The 17,481-nt window shown below is 36.6% G+C and overlaps 1 protein-coding gene across 13 annotated transcripts in view; it reads left to right on the forward strand.

Annotated features, from left to right (window-relative positions):
• Nucleotides 1-17,481, forward strand: part of ADAM22 (ADAM metallopeptidase domain 22) — a 220,833-nt gene that overhangs the window by 115,576 nt on the left and 87,776 nt on the right. The gene's annotated exons all lie outside the window — the stretch shown is intronic.

Genomic DNA, 17,481 nt, shown 5'->3' on the forward strand with positions numbered 1-17,481 from the left:
CTTGTTATGTAAGCTCTGAAAAAGATGACTTGTAAATAAAAGCCTCTTCCAATTGTAGGCATAGGAATGTGTATTTTTGTCCAGTCTACTGATGATGTAACTTGAGGACATGTGAGATCGAATCCCACTCAAGGGTTTCTTTAGGCCCATGTGTGGTATGATACATTTTAGTCAAGTGTTTATTTTCTTCTGAACACTGTTCAGATTTCCTCTTCTTTATCAGAATTATAATGCCATTTATATAGATTTGCTTTCTTTTTCTAAATATAAAAAACATAAAAAATAGATTTTTCTGAATAGAAAAATGTTAGTAAACTTACAAATAGAGAAAAGTGGGGAAAAATGAAAAATCACCCTTAAATTCATCACCAAGGTAAACTTTGTTTTCATTTTATTGTATTTCCTTTTAGTATTGCTTTGTCCTATGCACATATTGTAAATTTTTATATAGTTGCTATCATATATACATGCACTATAGTATCTTGTTTTTCTTTAAAAAAAAAATTTTTTTTATTTGTTCATGAGAGACAGAGAGAGAGAGAGAGAGAGAGAGAGAGGCAGAGACACAGGCAGAGAGAGAAGCGGGCTCCATGCAGGGAGCCCGATGTGGGACTCGATCCTGGGTCTCCAGGACCAGGACCAGGCCCTGGGCTGAAGGCGCTAAACCGCTGAGCCACCCAGGCTGCCCAGTATCTTGCTTTTCAAGCAAGATTTCTGTATCATGCATAGGCATCTCTGATAAAGACTTAAAATCTTTTGATTTTTACATGTAAAGTAATTATAATATTTATGCCAGTCTTTCCAGAAAGTTACTCTAAACTTGTTAAGACTGACAGATTGAATGGTTGGTCAGTTTATTTCACTGCCTTACTGCAGAAAGGATGTCAGGATTCTTCCAGATATGACTTAGGAAAATGGTGCCATTTTGTTTGGACTTGGAAAAAATTAACTAGATTTAGAATCTCTGGGCTTCTCTTATCTTCCCTGTTTATTTGGCTTCACTTGTGTATTTTGTATGATGTTTTTGTGAATGCACAGTGTATCTCATTCCTTTGTCAAATTAAAGAGGGAAAGAAACAGGCAGTTCACCATCTATTTCTATTTATGCCCCTGAGTGGCATAATGAAATCCATATGAGTGTGGAGGGCAGGTCTAACAAAAAGCTATCTGCTGTTGCTACAATAATATCCCTTTTCAGGAAATTTGTACTTAATCAACAAAGCTTCTCCACTCTGAGATCATTAGGCTCCATGGGATATGTAACACCAAGAGCTCTGACATTCTTCAGTTTTGCTGATTTTTTCCAGTCTGAGAATTGCATTGTTTTCATTGATGGTTTGCAAAACCCCCAAGCCTTTTAAACTAGGGCAATAATAAATTCAACCTTCATTCAAACCCTTCTGCCAGAAGACGTTTCTCCCTTTAAGAAAACCACTTGGATGTCACCCATCACCTCCATTTGTTTCTAGTCTATTTAAAAACCTAACTCAAAATTCTCCTCTGGGTTTTTTCCAGGAACCACATTGAAAGCTCTGAATCCTGCCCCACCAGTTCAGTTAGTAGCCACTTACTTCCTGCTGGTTCCCTTGTGTCTTACCCTTTGTGCTTAGCATTTTGGGGTGTTTCTTTTTACATCGAATCTGTTCTCTTTTCCTTACTAATGACTCAGAATTTTTTCAAGGTTTTCTTTCTACTGAACGTTAGAAATCAACTAAAATTGTAGCATTTCATTTTTTTTCTTTTTCTTCTACTATTTTTTTCCAAAAAATCATTTTTATACCACCTGTATTAATTTGCTAAGGCCATCACAAAGTACTATAGAGTGGCTTAAACAACAGAAATGTATTTTCTTTTTTAAAACATTTATTTGAGAGAGAGAGAAAGCATGTGTTGAGGGCAGAGACAGAAGAAGAGGGATAAGCAAACTTCCATTGAACAGGAAGCCCTATGCGGGCTCCATCCCAGGACCCCAGGATCATGACCTAAGCCAAAGGCAGATACGTAACCTACTGAGCCACGCAGGCACCCCCAGAAATGTATTTCCTTAGAATTTTGGAGGCCGGAAGGCCAAGACCAAGGTCAACAGGGTTGGTTTCCTCTGAGGCTTGTGGCTGGTGTCTTCTCCCTTTGCCTTTATGTGGTTTTCCCTCTGTGTGTCTGTACTCTAATTTCTTCTTCTTCCTCCCTCCTCCTCCTCCTCCTCTTCTTCTTCTGAAAAAGAGAGAAAGAGAGAGAGAGAGAGTGCACAAGCAGGGGGGGAGGGCAGAGGGAGAAGCAGACTCCCCGCTGAGTAGGGAGCCTTATGTAGGGCTCGATCTCAGGACCTTGGGATCACAACCTGAGCTGAAGGCAGAAGCCAAAGGCAGATACCCAGCCCTCTGATTTCTTCATCTTAAATAGACCATTCCTCATGTTGTGTTAGGGCCTATAGTAACAACCTCATTTTAATTTAATTATTTCTTTTTTTTTTTTTTTAATTTTTTTTTAATTTAATTATTTCTTAAAGACTATATCTTCAAATACAGTTACAATCTGAGGTACTGAGGGGTTAGGACTTCATCATAAGAATTTCAGAAAAATAAAATTAAGCCCATAACAGCTTTCCTAAGAGTACTGTGTTTTGTTTTTAAGATTTATTTATTTATTTATTTAAGAATGGAAGAATTGGGGGGGGGGGTACACGAGTGGGAGGGAGAGGGAGAGAGGGAAAGGGAAAGAGAGTTTTTTTTTAATAAATTTATTTTTTATTGGTGTTCATTTTGTCAACATACAGAATAACACCCAGTGCTCATCCTGTCAAGTGCCCACCTCAGTGCCCGCCACCTAGTCACCCCCACCCCCTGCCCACCTCCCCTTCCACCACTCCTAGTTTGTTTCGCAGAGTTAGGAGTCTTTCATGTTCTGTCTCCTTTCTGATATTTCCCACTCATTTTTTCTCCTTTCCCCTTTATTCCCTTTCACTATTTTTTATATTCCCCAAATGAATGAGACCATATAATGCTTGTCCTTCTCTGATTGACTTATTTCACTCAGCAGTGATGGAACTCCAGTTCCATCCATGTTGAAGCAAATGGTGGGTATTTGTCATTTCTAATGGCTGAGTAATATTCCATTGTATACATAAACCACATCTTCTTTATCCATTCATCTTTTGATGGACACCGAGGCTCCTTCCACAGTTTGGCTATTGTGGCCATTGCTGATAGAAACATTGGGGTGCAGGTGTCCCGGCGTTTCATTGCATCTGTATCTTTGGGGTAAATCCTCAACAGTGCAATTGCTGAGTGGTAGGGCAGGTCTATTTTTAACACTTTGAGGAACCTCCACACAGTTTTCCAGAGTGGCTGCACCAGTCCACATTCCCACCCACAGTGCAAGAGGGTTCCCTTTTCTCCACATCCTCTCCAACATTTGTGATTTCCTGCCTTGTTAATTAAGCCCATAACAGCTTTCCTAAGAGTACTGTGTTTTTTTTTTTAAGATTTGTTTGTTTGTTTATTTATTTATTTATGGAAGAATGAGGGGGGGGGGAGAACACGAGTGGGAGGGACAGAGGGAAAGGGAAAGAGAGTCTTAAGCAGACTTCACCAGCCCCACTTGGGACTCTATCTGATGGCCCTGAAATAACAACTCGAGCTGAAACCAAGAGTCCAACTCTTAATAGACTGTACCACACTGGCTCTCCTTGTGTTTTTTTTTAAATTGGCTTTTCTTTTGGAAGTGAAATAAATAAAAGGTATACGAAATTATGACAAAAGTCTGTGTTTTTTTTGATGATATAAAATTAAAATCAAAATCATTATGCCAGGGATGCCTGGGTGGCTCAGCAGTTGAGTGTCTGCCTTTGGCTCAGGGCCTGATCCCAGGATTTGGGATTGAGTCCCACATTGGCCTCCCTGCGAGAAGCTGGCTTCTCCCTCTGCCTATGTCTCTGCCTCTCTCTCTCTCTCTCTCTCTCTCTATGTCTCTCATGAATAAATAAATAAATCTTAAAAAGAATCATTATGCCAGATTGAGGTGCCTAGGTGGCATAGTCTGTTAAGCATCTGACTCATGATTTCAGCTCAGGTTGTAATATTGAGGTCGTGGGATTGAGCCCTGCAAGGTGCTCTGCTTTGGGGGAGAAGTCTTCTTGAGATTTCCTCTGTCCCTCCCCCCCTCCCCCCCCCCCCCCAGCTTGTGGTCCTTTTTCTCTGCTTCTCTCTGAAATAAATACATAAAATCTTTTTAAAAATCATTAGGCCTGATTTAAATAATTGCTAGACACCAATCTAGTAAATGACTCTGCTCAGGTGTCATGGAACCTTTATCTGTGAAACTCAGGTGCAATGCATTTATTTAAGAGTATGACTATGAATGTAGGAAAAGGAATGCATTTGCATGAAAAAATATAAAATCGCTACTTTAGTAAATCTTTTAGATTGCAATTATATTTTTAAAAGCTTTTTAAATTGTAAAATATAACACTGGCACAAAAATTACTGAGGTGAATACCCTATAGACGCTATCCAATTAAAAAATAGACTTTGAGCAGCTGTTCTGTATGCTGCTTTGCAAACCCGAGCCCCGCCCTCCTCCTCTTAGAGACTTGTAAATACTATTGTGACTTTTATGGTTATTATTTCCTCACGTTGGTTTATGGTTTTATCACCTGAGCACGTATCCCTGCAGTTTAATTTGCCTATTTGAAGTTTTATTTAATGAGTTTTTAAAAATCTCTTTTATTCCCTTGGTTTCCCCATATCTTTCTCTTTTTATTCTCCCTTACAATTTATTTGTTGAAGAAAGACCAAATGAATTGTTTATCCTATGTGCTTTCTCACAGTCTGGATTTTGCTGTTGACTGCAATTTTATATTTAGAGTAAAATGAAATGTATATTAGTGATCTTTCCTTAAGATAGTGATTTGTATTATCTGCAAGGAGGTTCTATGCCTTGTTGAAGGTAGTGTTACTCCAGTTAGATAGATACATAGTCCTAATTTTAAAGTTCTATTAAAACATTCTCTTCAAAGGTTACAAAGATAAAAGCTTTAAGCAGAAAAAAAAGATTTTTGTTCCTTTACTAAGACATATTAATCTCATCTTTCACTTACATTTATTTCCAGTTCATTTAAAAATTAAATTCTGAATTTGCCTCTTAGTTTAGGAAGAACTCTTATGTGTTTGATACGAACCTTTTTTTTTAAATTTTTTAAAATTTATTTATGATAGTCATACAGAGAGAGAGAGAGAGGCAGAGACACAGGCAGAGGGAGGAGCAGGCTTCATGCACCGGGAGCCCGACGTGGGATTTGATCCCTGGTCTCCAGGATCGCGCCCTGGGCCAAAGGCAGGCGCCAAACCGCTGCACCACACAGGGATCCCTGATATGAACTTTTAAAAGACTTTTTTAACATTAAGCCTCAACTGATTAGAATATTTTGGGAACCAAATCTTTTTATTTTGACTGTGACAAACTGTGGGTTTAGATTCTTTTTTTTTTTTTTTTGTGGGTTTAGATTCTTAAGACAAAGTCAACTGTAATAGATAAATTAGCAAATAAATCTAAACCATGCAGTTTACTGCTTTATTGTTAGCTACCTTTTTTTTTTGTCTTGGAGATGAAAGCTGCCAGTATTCAGCTTCATTGGTTGTCAGTTATATAGGCTCTAGATAATCTGTATTATAATACTACTAATAATAATCACTGAAATCATTGCTCATGATGTGACAGGCGCATGAATTTATATGTATTCATTGCTCAAATGACCTGTGATTATAAATATAATTATCACAAAACACTTGACAGAAAACTGAGGTATGGAGAGGTTATATAACTTGCTGAAGGTAACACAGTAAGGGGTAGTAGAACCACAGTTAAAATCTAGGTTACTGAATTCCCGAACTGACTCTACACCATGTTATCTACCATATATTCTATATTATGTAAGATAGAATAGCCATGAAAACTGAAATGTATGTTATTTAGACTTATTTTATGCATACCTAATTGATTTTGGATGTACCTAACAATTACTCTTATTTTCTTATTCTTAAACTGAAATGGTGGTCTACTCAAAGACCTTTTATGTATTTCTCTCAAATTTGGTTATGTGTTTGGGTAGTTTTTCAGTAATGTCAGTTGCCTTGGGCAAAATATGGTAGAGGCACATCCAGCACAAAGCCTGTTTTACTTTTCACATCTCAGGAAAATAGCCGTAGTAAGAGTTTTAGAACATTAGGAAAGAATGGCTAAATTCATTATACATACCAAGAATATGTATAGATGTGGAATGAGGCAGATTTCTTTTGGATGAAAAAGTAAAAATAGATATCTTGGTAGAGATATGATTTATTATATTTATTACCAGTGAAAGGCCATGACCAGTCATCAGTATCATTTGTTCAAACGGTATTTTTTCTGTTAAATTTTTTAATCTTATGATAATAATCAAAAGTAAGAGCTGCTAAATGTCTAATTAGCTCAAATTATTTCTAGTCTACTATCTGTGAGCATTCTCAACTTGCCTTTGGATCAAGATCCTAATCCTTGAGGGTGGGTGTGTACAGATATGTGCATTATACAGCATTGATTTTGACTGGCAATCAACTGGTTACTGCCCATCATTTAAGTGAATTGAGCATACTCAAGGATCATTGTCTCAAATTATGTCTATAGAAGCAGTGAAAAGATGGTAAGAAAGCAAAGGAGTGTGGATCAAGGTTGAAGTCTAGAAATAGGTAAAGGAATTGAAGAGAGTGAGTGCTATGTGTTGGAGTATGGGTGCTAGAGGAGAAAGTGTCTCCTTGAGGGTGGGAGAAGTTATTGTGACTCAAGGGAACTTTTTACTCTAGTGGAATGGCAGTGTAATTTTCATTAAAAATTTTTCTAAGCAAATTGAAATGGCTATTGTTACTTCTGGAAATAGAATGTCAGTGAAGTTGATACAGAGCGAGGAAAAAGCCTGAGGTTTTGTTGTTGTTGTTGTTGTTTTTGTTTTTTAACTAAAACGTTTTTCTCCTGCTGTTCATATCTGTCTTCCCTCCCTGGGGTTGAAGCTCCATGAACGATTTCCAGCTTAGCACGATACTGCCTGCCAGAATGACTTTTTAACGCAGATTCTCTAGATTCCTTTTGCACTCATTTTTCTAAGTCAGATTTCTAGCTCATTCTACTTCCTCGAAAAAAAAATACTTTTTTTCTTATCCTGCCTTAATCTTTTTGTTTTCCACAGTGAATGTGTCAAAGACAGCAATAAAATTCTAGTGGAGAACAGCCTTAAGAGCTAACTCAGAAAACGTTAAATATGTTGACTGTCAGGACAACAAAGACCTTCCTGGCTTATGATAACTTTGTAGCTTCTATAAGCTTGAACAGAATCCATTGAAAATTGCTTGTTATCTTGAATTGTATTCAAGCTTTCTCATGTCTCATTTTCTTATTTCCCCATGATGAACATAATGCTCAACACTTGAATAGTTTAAAAGGCGTATAACATGTTAAACAAATCATATTTCTTAAGATATCTTTTAACTTATTTTGTTTGTAAAAAATACTCCATAGATAATTATATGGTGGTATAAAATATTGTGGACTTTATTCCTAAGTAAAAAATATTCTCAATTTGTTCTTAGTGACAGAATTTAGTTTATTTAAAATATAGTTTATTTTAATAAACAATATTAGTTTTAATAATATAGTTTTAATATATTATTTAATAATAATATATTAAAATATATAACTTATTTAATATAATAAGTTATAACTTAACTATAGTTATATAAGTTATATATAAGTGTATATATATAAGTTATATAAGTTAATAAGTTATAATATAACTTCTTATATAACTATAATATATAATATAATATAAATATATAACTTATTTAATAATAAGTTTTAATAAAATCTTTAAAAAGATTTTATTTATTTATTCATGAGAGACACACAGAGAGAAAGAGACAGAGACATACAGTGAGGGAGAAGCAAGCTCCATGCAGGGAGCCTGATATGGGAGATCCCGGGACTCCAGGATCACACCCTGGGCCAAAGGCAGTCGCTAAACTGCTGAGCCACCCAGGGATCCCTTAAAATACAGTTTAGAGTTTAGTGACTACATTGTGCATTGTCTGCTTTTTCTTTAATGATAAGATCTTGACATATCATTTTATGACATAGAGATTTTTCTTAAGTTCATTGCATAAAATTGAATAGTACCTAAATGCTGAAACTATTTCTTTTTTGGCCATGAGAGCAAAAAATAGCTATTAAACTGCCAGTGTCATTATAAATATATTGTGGCTATGAACAAAGGGGTTAATCCACTTTTGCTTATCCTGGGTATAAAGTTTCTTTATTGATTCTCAAAACTGCATTACCATCCAGAGTCCTGGTTCTTTCTATAGAAGCAAGAAGAATAAGTGATAAAGAAGAAAAGGAAAACCAGGCGTGGGTGTGTAAATTTTGCTATATGCATTAATACAGAGCCATCCATGCCATTCCATCAGTGATGCATCTTCTGAAATGGAGACTAGTATTTTTTTCAAATGGCTTTTAGGTAATCTCTTGATTTTGAGGCTTTGACATGAAATGCAAGCAACAGCCACTGTTGCCAAGTAATCTATACACAAGCTTTTTAAAAACTTGTTTTCCATTTGTTTTTTTTAGGAGAACTCAACCACAGCATTGCTCTTCCAAAATGCACTTCTTATTTATAACTTTTCCTTACATTTGAGGAACATGTTCTCTATTTTGAATTCTTGCCACAGTAGCGTTTTCAGAGCCTCTTGGATAAGGGAATAATACTTAGTTACTTAGACAGTAATCAGATCACATGGTCTGGGAAGGTACTTTTAGAGAGGATTTTTTTTTTTTTTTTAATGAATCTATTTGTAGAAGTTGTCATGTAAGCTCTTAGTTGAATCACCTTTAATTTGAAATCCAAGGTTCAGGCATTTCCCCTGGCTCGTGAAAGTGGGGGAAGACCTTTATCTAGTAAAGTAACTCAGTGATGTGGATTTTGAGGATGGCTGAGTGGCAGACTATCAACCAAAGTTCCTTAGTTGGTCCTTCGGGGAGTTGGGGGGGCTTTTGCTGCACAGTAACTGGGATTTTAAAAAAACAGCTTTTTTGAGATATAGTTCATTTGCCATAAACAAAAGTGGGGTTTGGTCTTGATTTTGTCTTTAGGGAGATATTTATTTATTTATTTATTTTTCTCTTTTTTTAAAAAATTTTTATTTATTTATGATAGTCACAGAGAGATAGAGAGAGGCAGAGACACAGGCAGAGGGAGAAGCAGGCTCCATGCACCGGGAGCCCGACGTAGGATTCGATCCCGGGTCTCCAGGATCGCGCCCTGGGCCAAAGGCAGGCGCCAAACCGCTGCGCCACCCAGGGATCCCCCTTTAGGGAGATATTTAAACTGAGTATGTGGAAATAGAATATGAGAAACAATTTAATGAAGCAATGATAGTATGTTTGGCAGATGCAACTACCCATAAGTCAGAATGTGTACTTATGTTCTTCTTGCCAAACTGCCTGGAAGATTTAGGTTAAAGACACTCACCACTGCACTTTTGCTCTGAGAGCAGAATTCCAGGTGCAGGATGAAGGGCGGTTTCAGGTACAGGTGTTACAGGTTGTGGGATGGATGTGCAGTTACCTCACACTGGTTCTCTTCACCAAAGGGAAATTTTAAGATGTCATATCTACATACATGATAACTTTTTACACTAATAAAAACCAAGTTCACCACAAATACACAATTTTTAAAATTAGATGACTTCAAGAAATTTCTTCTCAATTTTCTGAGAAAGTTTAGCCATGACTTAACATCAGTCTGACTAGTAGTAAAACCAGAATGACTTTTAAAAATTTTTTGTTCTATATATTTTCTTTAAACATGAATATTAGGTAACCAAATGTGGCTAAACTAGTTTTAAATTTTATTATATTTAATGCCTTCATTAGCTTCTAACTGATGACATAGTTTTAAAAAACCTCACGATTTCAGGATTCTACAAGAAATATATATATATATACACATATATATATATATGTATATATGTATATATATGGTTACTCTTCCAGTAAATAAGAAATTATTGAAGTGAGTAATGGGGAATGGTAGGGGGATTCAGTTCTAGGATCTCCTGGTATAGAGATGATTCTATAATTGCATATAGATTCAGCACAGGAAACCTTGTCCTTCTGGTCCAGTGGGTTTGAGCTGCTGCTCATTTTTAAATACTTCCATTTTTTAAGTAGTGAATTATATCAGAATGAAGACTCATTAATTTCCTCTGTTACTAGTGCAAGAGCCATAATATCTGCACATAAGTATTTTAAAGTATTTTAATTCGTGAACAAAAATGTAGCTGGAAAAGCCATATATCTGATGGTGAGTGTATGGGAATCCTACTCAGCTCACATGGCTTTGTTGATTGATAATTACCATATGTTGCTATACTGTTGAAAGTCTGTTTTTGTTGCTGTTGGACTAATCTTAGTGATAAATAACTGCTACCCGGGGTTTAATGTTAGCTGCTTGGAAGAGTCAACCAATTCTCCTTACAAAGCCAAACTCATTTTGCTTCCTTAAAGCTATTGGTGGTATGTTCTTTCCAGCTAATTGAGTTCACCTTCATTGAATTTAAAAAAAAATGACTTGCTGTGCTTCTGTTATATATCATTCTCAAAATTTTGCATTTTTGCTAATTAATTATTATGAACCCATAAGTGCTCATTTTACCATCAGGAATTTATTGTTTCATACATTCTATCTGAATCATAGTGATATCCCAATCAGAACAATACTGGTAACTGGACTGAAGAATAAAAGAGTATAAGTACTAGTGGTGGTTGGAGAAGTAGCAGATGCTGGAAGGGTACTATGTGCCAGGTATTAGTCTGGTAAGAGTTTCACGTTTGGTAGGTTACTTAGTCTTCCAGTAGTACCATTATTATTCTCATTCTGAAGTGAGGAAACTAAGGCACAGAAGGTTTAACTTAACCTGCCTGAGAATTTGAAGCCAGGTAGTCTGGTGCCAGAATTCCTGCTATTATCCACTGTAGCCCACCTTCTCTTTGGAAACAAAGAATCACAATAACAGAGGATTCAGAATGCAGATATTTAAGTTAGAACACCTCAATTTACCATCTGCAGTTACATTTCCATTGGCAGTTGTTTTAGTAAGACATTGCAAAGATGTCCTTTGGTTGAGGTGAGTTTTGATTATTTCTAAGTAGAAAATTTCTGTTATTCTAAAGAAAACCAAATGCCTTCTCAGGAAGCCACGTTTTTTCAGTCATTTTTCTCTTGGGGTTTATTTTTAGTTCTTCTTTGTTCTCCATAGAGGTTGGACTGAGTATTGAGCAGCATGGAGAATTGCCATGGCTTCTAAACTACAACTGTTTGAAATATGTTGCACATGGCAGACACATGGTTCAGTGCTTATGCCCATCTTTTGCCTATGCGTATTTTTATTTTCATCTGGAGGAAATGTGAAGTTTTATGGACAAGAGTAACTAAGCTAAAACACATCATCATCCTGCCAACAGACTAGAAGATATTTGGTTGTATTTCTGCCAAGGTACTTCAAAGTACCCATCCCCTTTCTTCCGCAATGTCCATGCATGTACCCACATACACTCAAACACACACACACATACACACACAGGAAGAATAAAAGAGTTACACAAATTTAATGTAAAAATTGGTAAAGTGTTTGTTTCTTCCTCACATGTAGTAGTTCTTCCAAGTATGTCTTCCAACATTATTTTTTGGCCATGACTAGTCATCTATTTAGTATCTTTTTGATGAACTGGACAGTGTGTGCATTTTCTCCTTGGCAGGCTTATGCAGACATATGCTCCTCTGCCATCTTGTAATCAGTGTGGTTTCAGGAAGGTCTCAGATTTCATGATATGATTTTCTTTGCATTATAGGAGAAAATTCCTTGGTGATGAAGTAAATTTTGCTTTTCCTTGGGACCGAAGCAAGGTTGCTCTAGGTCCATCATCATGTGTAATGTATCAGCTACCTTATTGACACTGTTAAGATTCCAAGTAGTCTTAACTCTATAGCCTGAAGAAAATATATTGGCCCATTACTAGTTTATACAGGTCAGGTATCTTAGTGCTGAGAGCAGGGAAAAATGAAAAATGACAGCTGGTGTCAGCATGAGTTCTGTTTCAAAGCTCTGTTTGTAACCATTTTGAGTAGAAAATCCTATTTATTTTCTTTTTAGTGTAAGATTTTCTTCCAGTTAAGTATCTAAATAATTATTTCATCTGTTAATATTCAAGGTGTTATCCATAAACTTAAAAAGACATGTTCAGCCATAAGTTAAAACAAAATTAAAATAGCACTAACTAATGATATTCTATGTTTGGAACCAATTAACTATTTTGTAATAGAATATTATTCCTACTTTAATTATAATTATAGAATTAGTTTTTCATTATATAGTATCTTATAAAAATCTACTGTTGCAAAAAATTAGAGTGAGCCATTAAAGTAATTATGATTAAACAAGAAGTTGTAGAAGTGCTTATGAAAAGTTTGAAAATGATTTGAAGCAAAAAAAAAAAATCATAGATTATTCCCTGGTGTTGTCTTAAATTAGTGTTATTTTCTTAAAAAACTTATTTTCCAGTGAATAGGTGGCAACTATAAAAATAAGAAGGTAGGGGAGCCTGGGTGGCTTAGTCTGATTAAGCATTTGACTCTTGATTTCAGCTGAGGTCGTGATCTCAGGGTCATGAGATTGAGCCCTGTGTTGGGCTCCATGCTGAGTGTGGAGTCTGCTTAAGATTCTCTCTCTCCCTCTCCCCCTTCCTCCCCAAACCAAAACAAAACAGATAATAAAGACCAGAGAATAAAGTACCTCGATGTGAGTGGTTTGAGTGTTTACAGCCATTTTGAGGGTAATTGTTCAGGGCTTCACTGATGTTTTATCATAGCAGCCTTTTTGTTATATATAAAAGGTAGAAAAGGAGATAGATGCAAGTGGACTTGATTATTCCTATAAAAAAAACTTTTAAAAATGTAGACAACTGAGGTTTAAATGTCTAGGAAAGCTGACATGAGAGATTTATGACGGAGTGGAAAAAAGTCTAAATTCTCAGATACCCAACTTGTGTTCTCAGTCCTCCTTCATTCAATAGATGTGTACTGAATATATGCCATTAGCTCAGGGATGAAGCTATGAATAGTAGATGCAATTCTCACTCTCATAAAACTTGTAGTTTAATAGGTATGACAGGCCTAATGAAAATAGCTACCAAAAGAGCTTTTTAATGACAGTTATGAAAGTCCTGTAAAGGGAATTAAGTCCACATTGTCCTGAAAGCAAAGCATTTGATAGGAGACCTGACCTAGTCTGTTTGGTCAGAGAAGACTTCTGTAGGGAAATGATATTAAGTGGTGTTGTGCCCAAGATTGCGAATCCGAGAAACCACCAAGGAGCCACCACCGATGCAAGTACACAATGGTTTATTTACAAGCTCGAGCTTGGGTCCATGTGTACCCGACACAGCGGAGCAGGGACTTGGACCCTGAGGTTAAGAGGCATAGCAGTTTTATAGGGGCCCGTGGCCAATGGGATTGTAACACATATAGAAAGTTGTACAGTCATGTTGGTCCACATGCAGGTGGCCAGTTGAATTACAATTTACCCTATGGTGACCATTTGAACTAGCCTATCACTCTGGTCAGAATTGGCAGGCAAGTTTGGTGGGCAAAAGGCAGGATTTACATTCTAATGAGCTGGTTTCTGGTAAGGGTGTGCTCCTTGGCTTGACTAGGGTGGGGGAGTGCCTTAAGCAATAAGCAGGTCATGTGGGGGTCATACAGGAGATGGTGATGGAGATTTTTGTGATAACACAAAATGGAGTTAGTCCTGCTCTGCTTGTCCAGGGGTAGGGGATTTTTATTAAATTCCTTGGGTCCCACAGTGGGAGGGGAACAGCTTCTCAGACAGTGAAATTAGTATGCATAAGGGTCTAAAGGCCTTGATGCAGGATCTTGGTGCATGAGAGAAATAGATAGAAACCAGAGAGGGTGGATAGAGCAAGAGGTAGAGACAGCAGTGCAAGAGGGGATGGGATCGAAGCAGGAGCATGGTATTTGACCAGAGCCTCAACTCAAGGAAATTGCTATGACAGGAATCAGGCCAATACCACCTTTGGAGTTCACACATTGATCTTTCTATTTTCTTGATATTCTCAAAAAAATCTGGAAGTGTACTTCTAACCATCACTGGAAGGCAGAGTAGTTGCTTTGGTAATTCTGAGGGGGGTGGTGTCAATAGGTATGCCACATACCAATTAGATTTTTAAGCCAAGTAAGTGCTATCTCCTTTAGCTTTTTCATACTATCTTTCCAATTAAGAAAAAAATTTTTTTAGATTTTTCTTGAGTAGTGTTAACAGATGTAACTAAGCACTTCTTTTGTTTTGAAGTCCAGGACAGGTGTGTAGTTTGAAGGCAATAAAACTTAAAGACTGACAGTATTGCTAGGGCTAGACAGACCTAATCAATTCATATCCTGACTGTGCCACTTCATATTTGTATGGCCTTGGACAGTACCTACTCCTTCTGCATTTCATTGCCCACATCTGTTAAACGAGGAAGACAGATAGCCCAGAGCTTTGGGTAGGGGAAGTGCTCCATAAATAGTAGTTTTGATTTTCTTTTTTTTTTTTAAGATTTCATTTATCCACGAGAGACAGAGAGAGAGAGAGAGGCAGAGACATGACAGAGGGAGAAGCAGGCTCCATGCGGGGAGCCTGAAGTGGACTCCATCCCGGGTCTCCAGGATCACGCCCTGGGCTGAAGGCAGCGCTAAACCGCTGAGCCACCCGTGCTGCCCAGTAGTTTTGATATTATTATTAAGGTAAAGTGGCAGTTTGTCAAGAATTTCTGGCTAGGCCTTTGGTGACTTCTGCCCCTTCTTACTGCTAATTTCTGATCCAACTGAGGACATAGGCACAACAGAATCAACAAAAGGTGTCCTTCACTTCTGCTTCCTACTAAAACAATCATCTGTGCCTAGAGGCTATACATTCCATGAGAAGTTACTCCAAGAGTAGGCTCTTAGGGAAATTTGTATTGTATATGTAGCATTCAGCATTATGTGCACTGAGAAGATGATAAATATCTGAACAACAACAACAACAAAATAAATAAGTGAATGAATTAAGCCTATCATCAGGAAATTGGGTAGTTTCTGCTGTTTACCCAACACTGTGTGGGGACAAATCAGGTTTGGACAGGCCTGAAAGAGCATAGTGTTCCCCCTGCTATAGAAAATGCAGTAAATATAAACAGGAAACCTAAAAACCAGATAGTGAGAGCACCTGGGTGGCTCCGTGATTGAGTGTCTGCCTTTTGATCAGGTGGAGATCCGTGGGTCCTGGGATCGGGTCCCACATTGGGCTCCCAGTGGGGAGCCTGCTTTTCCCTGTGCCCCGTGTCTCTGCCTCTCTCTCTGTGTTTCTCATGAATAAGTAAATACAATCTTAAAAAAAAATCCAAACAGATAATAAGCCTCACATCTTCTCACCTACTGTTAAGTTCATCATCTGTGCTGAAGTTCACATTCACATATGTTTACTTTCCAAGGTATTTTAGAGCCCCTTCAAAGTCCATTTTAAATTTCAAGTCATAAAATACCAGCAAATGACCTGTGAGAGAAATTTCTACAAATTTGAAATATATAAAACATTCAAAATTCCATATAATATTATAACATAACTATGTGTACACTTAACATGTTTATCTTTTGCTGTATTTATTTTAAATCTTTTCAGGGGTTTTAAAGCCTAATTCTGTATCAGTGTGTCTCCTATTTCATTTTTTTCTGTTTTTCCTTTTTTCCTATTTCCTATTTCATTTCTACTTACTTTATTAACGCCTTTGCTTTTTTACTTGGTCAGTCCTGTAACTTTTTTAAAAATACTTATTTTTCCCCCGAAGAATCAGCTTTACCTTTGTTACTAATGTTTATTTTTTTACTTTCTTTATTTTTAAAAGATTTTATTTATTTATGTATTTATTCATGAGAGACACAGAGACAGAGAGGCAGAGACACAGGCAGAAGGAGAAGCAGGCTCCATGCAGGGAGCCTGACATGGGACCCAACCCAAGTCTCCAGGACCACGTCCCGGACTGAAGGCTGCGCAAAATCCCTGAGCCACCCAGGCTGCCCAGTTTTCTTTTACTTTAAAAGTAATTGGCTTGTGTTCTTTTCGTAACTCATTGAGTTAAATGTTTAACTTATTATTTATTCTGTTTTCTACAAATATCTAGGAGTGTAAAATTTACTCTTAGTAGTATTTTAGCACCATCCATGAAGTTCTGATCCCTAGATTTTTTTTGTTATTCATATATCATTTTTCTGTAATCTATACATGACTTTTATATGACTCAAATTATTTATATTTTAGAAACAATTTATAACTTGTTTAAAATTTTTATGTTAAACATTTAAAAATTTCCAAACATATGAGTGTTTTTGTTGTTGGTTTTCAATTTTATTGCTTTGTGCTAAGTGCTGTGTATAAGATACCGATTTTTTGGAAGTTGGCCTGGTTTTTAAAAAAAAAAAAAGTTGATGAGCTTTGATTTTTTTTTTTTAAGAGCAGATTGCAGAAAACAAAAAACAACAATAAAAAATAGTTAGCAAATCATAGATACCACCAAATTTAATTCCCTCCTTCATTTTACAAGAAAATAAGTAACAAAAAATGGCAAATGACCAACCTGTGTCCATAGAAACAGCTGCTGGAAAAAAAAAAGCACTGTACTTTTCCAGTCTGTCACTTTTTATCAGATACAGCCTTAAAATACTAGTTTGTGTCTCTAAAGGACATTGCTTGAGAAGTTCCCATTTAGAAAGCCAGCCTTTTGTTCATATGTTTAAATAAGTCCTGGGCTAGTTCAGAATCATCCAGGGGAGAAATGCTGCATGCTGGTGTTGACTCTTGAGCATAGTGTTTGAGGTTTGGGTGAAAGAGGGACAAGAGATGTTGCAATGCAGTCTTCTTTTGGCAGCTAGAAGTATTCCCTGTTTATCTTCGCTTTTTCAGAAAAGGAGTGGATGGGAGAATGATAGAGTGGAAGTGAAATTAAAGGAGGATGAGTTCATGCTAGAAATGGGAAAAAAAGTCCTTTTTTTCCTTACCCCAGATCCCCATGCAGTTACATTTTCTTTAAAAAATAAAAAAAGGCAAGAAAGGACTAAAAGCTTTTCAGTTGGAACATAATCTTTTTCTTCCTTTGTTGTAGGAATGCCAAATATACTTTCTTTTTTGTATAAGTATTTTCTAATCAATTAATTATATTTCCCCCTATTAGTGTTCTAACATTACAGAATAAGATTTTAGATAATATACATCTCTTATGCTAAAAAATTCATATGGAGCAGTAAGTACATTGAACTTCTGTTATTTGTAAAAAGATACAATGATGTAATAATTTTGTGGAAAGAGTTAT

This window comes from Vulpes lagopus, chromosome 13 (genome assembly GCF_018345385.1).
Source record: "Vulpes lagopus strain Blue_001 chromosome 13, ASM1834538v1, whole genome shotgun sequence".
Lineage (NCBI taxonomy): Eukaryota > Metazoa > Chordata > Mammalia > Carnivora > Canidae > Vulpes > Vulpes lagopus.